General features: G+C 38.0%; 1 protein-coding gene across 4 annotated transcripts in view; it reads left to right on the top strand.

Moving 5' to 3' along the window:
• Positions 1 to 226: 226 nt before the first annotated feature.
• LOC129747207 (cyclin-Y-like protein 1) overlaps positions 227 to 12051 on the top strand; it is a 67141-nt gene continuing 55316 nt past the window's right edge. For 2 of the 4 annotated variants that reach the window (XM_055741301.1, XM_055741298.1), the window contains exon 1: positions 227 to 678. The gene's annotated coding sequence lies outside the window, so the exon portion shown is untranslated. Of the gene's footprint in view, positions 864 to 12051 lie in introns of all 4 variants that reach the window. The other 2 variants (XM_055741300.1, XM_055741299.1) reach the window with 2 other exon arrangements.

Genomic DNA, 12051 nt, shown 5'->3' with positions numbered 1-12051 from the left:
GGAAGTTCAACTCGAGCTTGAATTCTTCTTTATAAGATGAAAAATGAACATATGTTCAAAAATATCCTCTATCCCGTTTGATGTAACCTCTCGTGTACCACCCTGTGTAACCTCGAATCTGTCATTTTGCGATTGACAGTTTCTCCTCCGCAAAATAAAACACACCAACACAGCGACAGGCGTCGTCATTTTTCCTTTCCGTCGTCGTCGGTTCGAAAAAATCGTCGTCCATTCAGCAGCAACTTCATTATTCTTCCATCCATTCGGCCGCAGTAATGTAAAAGTTTTACCAGCGGTCGTCGGTAGCAGTTTTTTCGGTAACTGATTGTTCGTGTGTGTTTGCCTTGAGGGAACCTGCAAGGCCAGTTCGAGTGCTTCTGAGATTTTCGGGAATCGGATAATCCCTCCGGTTTTGTTGCTGCCTCCGGACAGTTTTTTTCCCCTTGCGTGAAACAAGAACAAAGCCCAAAGCTGAACGGGTACAAGCTTGCTGCTACTCCTCCCATCGGAATCGAAAAGTGTGTGTTTTCCTGTTTCGCAAAAGTGCAAAACGTTCCGCGAAGAAAAGTGGATCCGAGAGGAAGTGTATGTGATTTTTAATCAACTGAAGCTGATGGACGTGTAGTGTAACCCAAAATTCGGAAAATCGGTATTCGAAATTCAGCGAAACGATAGAAGGTGAATAATCCAAGGGATTTACCTCCAGCTTTGTGGAAGCACCTGCAAAAATATCACCCACTCCACATTACACCCGATTTCCTAAAAGACTCGTCAGAGCCAGAAAGATGAAATTGGTATAAAGCTGATGGGGAGCATACGAACGAAGAAAAAAACCGGCTCTGAGTACGCTGATCTTGCAGTAGGTACTATATTCCATGGGCTCCGGTTGCACATATTTGGACCTTGTTTCAAATTGAATTTCATTCGTCACTATCATTGCTGAATTTCATTTTTACTACATATATAATCTTTGGTTTTAATTGAAATTATTCTTTTTTGACAATTTATAAAACCTTTTTTTAAGAAAGGTAAAAAATTAAGCCTTTTCTTATTGAATGTTCATATACCTACATTGGAATAATAATCGTTTGATCAATTTTGTTTGCGCATAATCATAGGAGACATTAAAATTTTCTTTAATGTAGTTCTATCTCAGTTTTTAATCCAATAGATATGTATGTATTGTTATTGCTAGTCACTACTTGTATTACATATTGATTTATTATATTAGAGCAAACAAGCCAAAACGTTTTTTTTCTCGTACAAATGCGTATCAATTATTCCGCAATCTATACAGAACGAAACAGATTTGAAAAATTGGCTTTCAAACATGTACAATTTCTATTAACTTTATGTTTAGTTTTTCTTAGATTCACTCTTCAAGATTTCTTAAAAAAAAATCGCGTCGCATTTTTTATCCTCAATCACATCAATCCCCTGACTCGAATAAAGTGATGAAAGTTCGATTACAACAGGAAGGAGACAAAAAACATAAACTATTATCTACAAAACTTATTCCTAAATGAAATTGAATACCGTTTGATCAAAAGGATGCTTCTACATTTGTTTATTTAATTATATAATCAACAGACCAAGTTTAAATTTTTCGAACCATTTTGATTTTTTGCTACAACCCAGGAAAAACTATAAAACTCAAAATTTTCAAGAAATATAAAAACCAGCCCCGGAGAAGATGAATGCCGTAGATACTTAAAAAAGTATTCAAAATGTTCACAGTTGTACATACTTTGGTCCAAAATCCCCAAAGCCGTTGAAATTTTCAAAATCAAATGGGCCGAAATCGTTTTTGCCGAACAATTGCTGAGCTGATGTTAGGAATTAAGGGCAGCAGGATAATTAAAATCGGGAAAAATTAACTTTTTGAACCGGGAAAAACTTGGGAATTCTAAAACGAAAAATCGTTAGCAATCCGGCGTTGATCTGATTAAATCCGTTGATTTAAAGCTTGGATTTGGAGACGAATGCCACAAAACGGTAAATTCCCGGAAAAAAACTATTTTGAATAGCACTTAATGTACATTTATCTTATTTGCTCGCTTTATCCACCCCCTGTAAAAAATTAGTTTTTTTTTTTCGAAAAACCCACCAGAAAATTAAAACAAGCTTAATTGTTGTTCAGTTTATTTTATTCATGTAAAACAAAATCAATTCATTCAAGTTTAAATTATTGAAAAAAAAACATATTCTTTTGCATTTGAGACCTGATTTTAAAAAAAGATTAAAACGCAATAAAGTTTATCCGCCCCTCTGGTTCACAAGGCTTTAGTACTTCGTGTGACCTCCTTTGGCCTCTATAACAGCTTGACATCGTCGTGGCATCGATTCAACAAACTAAGCAGTTGTTTCCGAGGTAATGTTGTCCCATTCAGTTGAAATTACCTGCCACAATGCTTGTTGTTTTTTGCTCCTGAACCTTAATTTTCAAAAGTGACCAGATTACCAACCGGATTAAGATCGGGAGACTGTGCAGGTCACTCCAGTCACTCCATGACCTTGATACGCTTTTCCTTAAACCACTGCGAAACCAGTTTGGAGGTGTGCTTCGGATCTTCGTCTTGTTAGAACGCATGCGCCCCAATTTTAGCTTTTTTTTGCAGACGCTGGTAGCTTCCGCTTCAAAATATCCAAATAAACTTCCTTGGTCATGATTCTATCGATAAACCCAAGTTCTCCAACGCCGGATGTAGCCAAAGATCATCACACCATGACTCTACCTGCAGAGAAAAATCAAAGTCATGCTCAATTGGTTGAAAAATCGATGTTGGTAAAGTAACTCACCACCACCATACTTGACTGCAGGCCGCAAACACTTCTTTATCAAACTATTACCGTTTCGCCGCCATTTTCTTGTGATACCATTAGACCCAAATAGCATTACTTTCGATTCATCTGACCAAATCACATTCTTCCAGTCATCACTGGCACTGGTTCATGAAACGTGGTAGTCTAGGGCCCACTTCAATCTATTTTTGATATTTTTTGCGGATAACCATGGCTTCTTTAGCGTTACTGATGTCAATTGAATAGAAACCTCGCTTTCTGATTCGCAGTTTTCGGAGCTGATAGTCCAGCTCCGCCTTCTTCACGATAGCTCTGTCAATTCGGCCAGTTGTCTTCGAAGGACGACCCGATCGCTTAGCCGGTGAGATAGAACCATGTTTTTTGTGCGCCTGAATGATCCTAGCAACCGTTTCTTAGTGAAGCTGGACAATATCGGCAATATTACGGTAGCTTTTGCCGGTTTTGTGATGTTTAAATATCGGATGCTGATCGGTATTTGTGCTTTATGGGGCATTTTGCACAATTTTGAAAACGAAACTGAAATTTTGAGCACGAAATCTTCAAGAGTACTAATGACAGCTAGACGAGCTAGATACAATGTTTACGTTCAAGAATGTTGTAGAATACACACTAAAACTATATAAAACACACTTAAATTGTAGTATCCGTTTCAGGATGGATAAGATTTTTTCGCGTAATTTTTTACCTTTTTCCATAATTTATCACATAAAATCTCGAGAAAGATATTGAGCGATTGGGGTTTCCTGATTAGTTCTGCAATTGGATAATATCGTATCTCGAAGGCAGAACTGCTTTCGTACGACTGGGCTCTGTTAACTCGACACCAATCAAAATTACGTCGGGAGTGCCTCAGGGAAGTCACTTGGGACCTCTGATATTCCTCCTCTTCATCAACGATTTGAATGCTGCTAGTCAGAAAAACTGCTGTACGCCGACGACCTTAACATTTTACGAACCATTTCTCCGTTAGTCGACTGCTGCGCTTTCCAAAAGGACATTGATAATCTGCTTGGTTGGTGCCATCAAAACGGCCGAAGTTTTTTAGTGACTTCTACAGTCTGCAATCACTGTATTGTGCTCTTGTGCGTAGCATTCTCAAATTTTTGGTGCATATTTGGGCACCATATCAGGTGGTACAATCGAAAAACATAGAGAGAGCTCTACGCCAGCTACCTTGGAACGACGCCCTTGAATTTCTGCCTTACGAAAAACGTTGCTTGCTACTAAATCTACCGACGTTGGCATCAAGGCGCGTATTCTTACAACGACTCTTCATATTCGACAGCTTGCAGAATAACGTGGATTGTCGTGAACTGTTATCACTTCTAGTGTTTAATGTTCCTCTAAGAACTACCCGGTCCCAGAAATTGCTGAGACTCTCTCATCGTCGAACTCAATACGGTCAGAATAACCCTTTAGGTGTATGTATGTTGTGTTTGATTTAATGAAGTTGCTACTGAATTGGATTTTGATATTTGAAAATCTGTTTTCAAATCTAGAATAGGATAGTTTAATTTCTGTAAATAATTGGAAGCATCTGCAAAGATTGTTAAATAAATAAGTAAAAATCATGGAGGAACACTCGTTAAATTACCATGATTTTCGCAACAAAAAAAAACAAAACAATTGTAAATTGGTAGGGTGGGTGAATAATCTTTTTTTGCATACTGTACGTAATTTTTTCTAAATTGAAAAGCTGATAAGCAAATTGCACCAATTTCATATTAAAATTATACTTATAAAGTTATAATTCGGTCCAGATTATGTAGAATCTGTTACCAAGTTTCCTAGAACGAGCCAAGAATCAATGAACGAATGAAAAAATGGGGCTTATTCTGCGACTCGAGTGACGTGACTCACGAAATTTTACATCTTCGTCCTGACTTCAGAAAATCCGTCAGAAAATAATTTTGTGTATCGATGAGCTCTGAAGACCAATAACAACTCATCCTGTTGTAATCCAGAAATCATCGGAATCAATCAGGGCTTGAACGGACTAATTTTTATTCAGATTTTGATTTTTAGGTTGACAGTTAACCACCCTCTATTCACATCGATTGCTTAGTTATAATATTAATTTTCAAAACTACCACATTTCCTTTTCTTTTAAAATTAAAATAAAAGCAAATTTAACAGTCTACGCCGAGGATCGGACAACATCACAACGGAATGGTTCCCAAAGGATGAAAAAGGTCGTTATCTGGACTTTAATTCAGTTAGTCCATTTTCGCATAAGATAAACACAATCGTAGCATTAGTGGATAGAGCAATTAAGCTAACTCACACAAAATACAGGGAAAATACCCTAAAAACAGTTAAAAATATACTTAAAGTAAATAATTATCCCTCAAACCTAGTCACAAATGTAATAGCAGAACGAACACACAAAATATACAATAGTTTGAGTGTTTCTAGTAAAAATATGACCAACTTTGTAACCATTCCATACTGCGCTGGTCTGGGAGAAAAGCTATCAAGATACTTGAGGCAATTCGAAATCAATGTCGCTTTTCAACCGTTAGACAAGGTAAAGAACATGATTTTCACTAAAACAAAAGACAAAATTCCAAAGAACAAAAACATTAACGTTGTTTATGAAATTAAATGTGGACAATGTAGGAAATCATACATCGGTGAAACTAGCCAGTTTTTAGAAAAACGTATAAAACAACATAAAACAACTGTATCTACAAAACAAATAAGCACAGGTTTAGCGCAACATAGTCTTGAGAATGGACATTTATTTGATTTTGAAAACACCAAAATTTTGGAAAGAGTCGCTGGATACAACGCCAGGATAACAACCGAAACGTTTTATATTAAGTTAAGAGGCGACGATAATGTAGTTAATAGACAAAGGGATTCATTGAATTTTAAAACTGCTTACGACCCTGTCATTGCTAAATTAACACAGACACTGACAAACAAATGTAAACGAAAAACAAAACAAACTGTCCAAAATCAAAGTAGTTTAGACGATGGCCAGTAATTTGTAAGTTCCAATTAAAAATTAAAATTAAGATTGAATGTTTAAAGAAAAATATAATTTTAGTGTCCACTGAAGAGGAGTGAAAGCCAGAGTAGCTCGAAACGTCTGGACATCTGGTAAAAATTGTTTTTTTATATTAAAACTCGCCGAAAAAAGTCGATAAAATCCAAGAGCAAACTTTCGCGGCGATAAATCCAAATTCAACCAAATTTAACAGTCTTATGTGGCTGCTCCTTGAAACGATTGGTACAGCATCGAGACCGCCATCATTTGAAAGTTGGTAACTTTTATTTCATACAGAATTTTATCCTGAACCTTGCTCTGTGTCGTCTAGAATCATTGTCCTTGTAAAATTAGACTTCCTCACTGCTATTGCTCATTATCACCCTGTTCGATGTGATCGACAAAACCTTTCTTCAAGTCGCCCATGTTGGAACCGGATTAGACTGCTGTTTTGCCGGTCTACTGATTGTTGCGCAGCATATTTCCTAAATTTCTCAACGCTAATAGTAAAACTTCAGCCATCCTTGAATGCAGTTTCTCTTCCGGTCTGAACATTGTGGAATTGCCTCGAATTGCCCACTTCGATCGCGACTTTGCTTCGAAAAAACGCAAAATTCGTTTGCCATCACAATGGAGATGACCCGGGCTGGGGCACGGTCCATAGCTTTTTGGCTGAGCTTTGCTGAACTTCTACCGTACATGCGGAGATCGTTTGGAATACCCTCACCGCTTCCAGATACTCTTGCCGGGTGAAAATCGCGGTTGGTACAACCGTCAGCGCTTGCTGGTACCGTTATTCCTATCGAAACATTTCAAGCAGTTATTGGCCTTCAGGAAAGTGGCTAAATCCATTAAGAATCCAATCCTTGCATCGTCCGAAAAGACCGCCACCAGATCAGCATTTTTTCACTATATTTTTCTGTAGATTCAAATTGTTGACGATCGGTTTTTTTACTTGCTCCATTTTGACGTTCGTAGTTTGCTTGATGGATTTCCCTAAACCAGGACAGTGATATTTTCAGATTTCGCCAGTTTGCTTGATGGGTTTCCCTAAACCAGGATAGTGATATTTTGAGATTTCGCCTTATCCAAAGTTGATTCCATTGAAGTAACGCATCCTTATATAAACGTGTTGCTAAGGCTGCTCACAGGTTGCTATAGAAGCGGAATTGGTAGATTGAAAATAATAATTACTTTTTTTAATTTGCTCTCTTGAAGAAATTTCTGCTCAAACCCTCTTTAAGATTCTCATAGATCTCCTTGGAGGCTTTTGAGATTGATGTTTCGTCTCTTTTGAGACTGATTTTTCTTTCCTTTGAGACTTTTTACGTCTTCTTTGAGACTTTTTTAACGTCTCCTTTGAGACTTTTTTTTAAAGTCTCCTTTGAGACTGTTTTTAACGTCTCCTTTGAGACTTTGTAACGTTTCCTTTGAGACTTTTTAACGTCTCCTTTGAGACTGTTTTTAACGTCTCCTTTGTGACTTTTTCACTTCTCCTTTGAGACTTTTTTAACGTCTTCTTTGAGACTTTTTTTAAAGTCTCCTTTGAGACTGTTTTTAACGTCTCCTTTGAGACTTTTTAACGTCTCCTTTGAGACTTTTTTCCGTCTCCTTTGAGACTTTTTCCGTCTCCTTTGAGACTTTTTACGTCTCCTTTGCGACTTTTTTCCGTCTCCTTTGAGACTATATCAATGTCTCCTTTGAGACTTTGTTTTTACACGTCTCCTTTGAGACTTTTTGTAACTGTCCTGAGATGAGATTTTTACTTACCAGTCTACATGTTCATATTTTGAATTCATACTTAACTTGCATCTTATCAATTTAAATTTACAACACTTTACACCTTATGTTGTAATCCAGAAATCTTCGGAATCAATCAGGGCTTGAACGGACTAATTTTTATTCAGATTTTGATTTTTAGGTTGACAGTTAACCACCCTCTATTCACATCGATTGCTTAGTTATAATATTAATTTTCAAAACTACCACACATCCGAACGAAACTTTCGATGCTAGAGAGGCTATTTACGCCAGCAAAACGATATGAAATTCCGTAAGTCACGTCACTCGCCTCGTAGAATAAGCCCCAATATTATTGTATCGTGTATTTCATATGCAACATTAATATGTATGGACAAACGTAGAAGTGTTCTCAATTAATCAGAAAGTGGAAAATGAAAATTTTTCGATTAATGTTAAATGTTTTGAAACCAATATTTAACTGTGTGGTATTTATCAAATTTTGTTCATGAAGTTGTCTAGGGTTTAGGGACAAATATAGACTTTTTTCTTTTATTAAGTTGAAATCTTGAGACCAATGATAGGTATTTGATAATAACGCTAGTTTACAGCGTTTTTGAACGGAGTAAGTTGAAATAACTTTATGTGTGAAATCCGATGCTTGACTTATGTTCCACACCCAAAATAAAGGGTGATGCGGTCAAAATTTGGTCAAGGGAAAACGCGTGTAAATTGGTGAAATCGTTTATTTAAAAAATCAATTTAAATTTCTTTTTCAAGTTTAATTAGTATACAATTGAGGAAAAATATTCAGTTAGGCTTTCGCTTTTCCAAATCCGAATTGCCGGGCCTTACGCTTAACCCCTGCCATCAGATTTTGTACAGCCACCTTGTCCACCTTCTTCGCCGCAGAAAGCCAGTTTGCCTTGAACTGCTGCTCGTCCTTAGCAGTTTTTTGGTCTTCTTTAGGTTCCGCTTGACAATAGCCCAGTATTTCTCAGTTCGGCGGAGCTCTGGCGTGTAGGGAGGGTTCTTGTCCTTGGGAACCACCTGCACGTTGTTGGCGGCGTACCACTCCATGGCCTTTTTACCGTAATGGCAAGATGTCAAATCCGGCCAAAACAGTACGGAACAACCGTGTTCCTTCAGGAAAGGCAGCAGACGTTTATTCAAACACTCTTTCACGTAAATTTCTTGGTTGACAGTCCTGGAAGCTATGAAAATGCTGCTTTTCAAGCCACTGATACAGATGGCTTGCCAAACCAAATATTTCCTCGCGAACTTTGACAGTTCCATGTGCTTGAAAATATCTGCTACCTTTCCCCTTCCTTTTGCCGTATAAAACTCCTGTCCCGGAAGCTGCTTGTTGTCGTAGGTTTCGTCGTCCATTACTACGCAGTCAAACTTCATCAGCATCGTCGTGTACAGCCACCGGGATCGCGCTATGGCCGTCGTATTTTGTTTATCATCACGATTTGGAATCACTACCTTCTCGTAAGTCGCTAGTCCGGCTCGTTTTTTGGTTTGATGCACGGTTGTAGACGATACACCCAGCTTATTTGCGGCATCTCGGAGAAAGAGGTTAGGGTTTCGCTTGAAAATACCGGCAACTCTCTTTGTCGTCTCAGCGACTTCCGGTTTTCGATTTCCCCCCGATCCAGACTTCCTGGCTGTCGACAAACGTTCCCCAAACGCTTTAATTTCATTTGTAACGGTTGATTTGGCAACTTTAAGCGATTTTGCCAGCTTTGCGTGCGAGTAGCTCGGATTTTCGCAATGCGCGAGCAAAATTTAGATACGCTGCTCTTCTTCCTTGGACGGCATTTTGACAACTGAAGAGTGAATTCCAAAATCAAAATAGGAGCAACATTCTACAAACACACACAGACACACACCTTCAAAATGAGGGGTGTTCAGGTTTTTTAAATGCAAAATTGAAAGAAATACGTCAAGTTGATATTGACCAAATTTTGACCGTATCACCCTTTAGATTCGAATATCTTTAACTGCATAACATTAATTTGCAATCTCTTTTTTGCATATTAAGAATGAATTAATTAGCTATTGATCATCTGTTTGTCGAGATTAGTTAATTAATGATTAAAAAATTTATTTAAATTTTGTTTTATCGACAATTTTGTTTTTTAGACTCGATGGTAACATTTAAAAAATCTGGTTATTTATCAAAATCTATCTAAATTTATGAAAATTGAAGAATTTATGGTTATTTTACTAAAACAGTAATGTTTGCATTTTTTGAGTAATTTAAAGAACCGCATTGTATACTAATCTTAGTAAGTATAGGAAGAATTAAACAAGATAAATCTCACTCACTCCAAGCTTAAACTGATCGTTAGCTTACCAGAAAGACACATGCCAAATTTCAGAAAGTTCTGACCACGGAAACGGGTTTTTTTTTACAAATTCTTTATTTGAAACGGCTCATAACGAAAAAAGGTTGTCTGAGTCTCAAGCGTGAATGGGATTTTAAGGTATTTAAAAAAACTCGAGAAGAGCAAAAAATACTGTATATATGGAAGCTACAGTGTCCGGCAATTGAAGCGCTACATTGGAACTAACAAATAATTTGATCAAAACAAAAACTTTTTCTTTCAAATTTACATCAAAACAGATCATATTTTCAAAATCCATTGGCGCCTTTCGATTTTTTTGTCCTTGAGCTTAACCACTCGCTGCAGAAGCTCAAGACACATATTCTAAAAAGACCGTAGGTGGTTTTTGTGGTATTTTATCCCAGGACTCAACTAGATGGCGCTTCAGAACTTCCAACCCGTCATGTTTTGTGGAGTAGACTTCGGGCTTCTGTATACGCTAGACAGCCAAGTCCATAGGGTTCAGGTCCGGCGAACTCCCCTACCACTCCGTACTCGAAATTAACCCTCGAAAAAAAAATTCGCACACAAAAATTAAGATCTCTTTCCTTGGTAAGCCAATGTGAAGTTCTGCTGAAAAACCACCAACCAAAACCAAATTTGGGACATGTCCACAGTTCGAGGACATGCCGTAGAACTATTTTCGATACGTAAATTAATTGATCTACACCTCTTCAGGGTGTTCGGTTGATCTTCACCAGGAAAGTCCGACCCAGACCTTTAATAAGACAGATTTCTGCTGGCCTTTAATATATTTGCATAGGTTCGTGATCTTTCTGGCAACCAAAATCTGTAGATCTGTTTTTTTCACGAACCGCTGAACGGCGATGAATTCATCGGCAGAAAACACGATATTCTCCAAATTTTTCATGCGCGGACCGCGTAAGCTGCGCCTTCGCCCTTTCTACCCGCTCTTGCTTCTGTTCAAACGAGAGGTCTTGAAATCTTAGGATCTTGTAAGGCTGGGCCTAAAGATCATCTTCCAAGATCCGACGGCGATTTTGATCCGGTGTATTATAATCTATCGCTAATTTAGTGTTACTACGCCAAGAAATTCTCTCAGGGCGCATCTTGATGATCTTCGCCATGGTAGGTGTCACCACTGTAGCTTGACGATCCCCACCATACTATACTTGGGTATTTCTAATCTCCTGGTATCTTCCAAGTGCGAGCCAAAAAAAGTGGAAGAGGTAGTAATTAAGCTACGACCGCTAAACGTAGAATTACGCAATTCTTTTCTTCAATAATAGAACTTATGGTGTTTTTTTCCGAAATCACCAACATATGACAGTGTAAAAATGGCAATATATGACTGACAAATTTCAAACATATAACAGAATTTAACCATGTGACCAGAGCTGCAAATTATCAGTGTCAGACAGCCAATATCAGCCGACTTTGATACTGCTATGCATGTCTATGTCATGCGATACTGATTTTTGGTCAGCGACATAAGCTTACAATGTCATGACCAAGTTGAATGAACGACATCGTGCTTGCTATGACTTTTTTCTTCTTACAGCCAACAACTACATTTTTTCAACTGTTGCGCAACTTATATCGTAAAATCCCTCCCAACACAGCCAGAAAATGAAAAAGTAAGACGACCGTATGCGTGATGCGAGTGAAGCGCAAAAATGTCATTCAATATTGACATTGCTAAATGACTGACATTGTAGCTTGGTCATTCAACTGGTAGACGACATTGATATTCTTCCGATGACATTGACTACTAGACGTTGGTCGGGTCGAACGAAATTGACTGAAATTTATCAGCCTTGCATGTGACATAAACTTATCACCAGAAATAATCTGAGCAAGCAGTCCATGTGACATAATCGGACCATGGAACACAATTTGAATTTGCAATATAATCTCGACCATGTGACATAATCCGACCATGTGACACAATCCGATCATGCAACGTAATCGACCATGTGACAATCCGACCATGCAACACAATCGACCATGTGACATAATCCGGTCATGCACCATGGAGAATCGGACCAAGTGAACTAATCCGTCCATGCAACATAATCGACCATGTGACATAATCCGACCATGCAACATAATCAGATCATGTGACAATCCGACCATGCAACA

This window comes from Uranotaenia lowii, chromosome 2, assembly GCF_029784155.1.
Source record: "Uranotaenia lowii strain MFRU-FL chromosome 2, ASM2978415v1, whole genome shotgun sequence".
Lineage (NCBI taxonomy): Eukaryota > Metazoa > Arthropoda > Insecta > Diptera > Culicidae > Uranotaenia > Uranotaenia lowii.
This window is presented reverse-complemented; position numbering and strand designations above follow the sequence as displayed.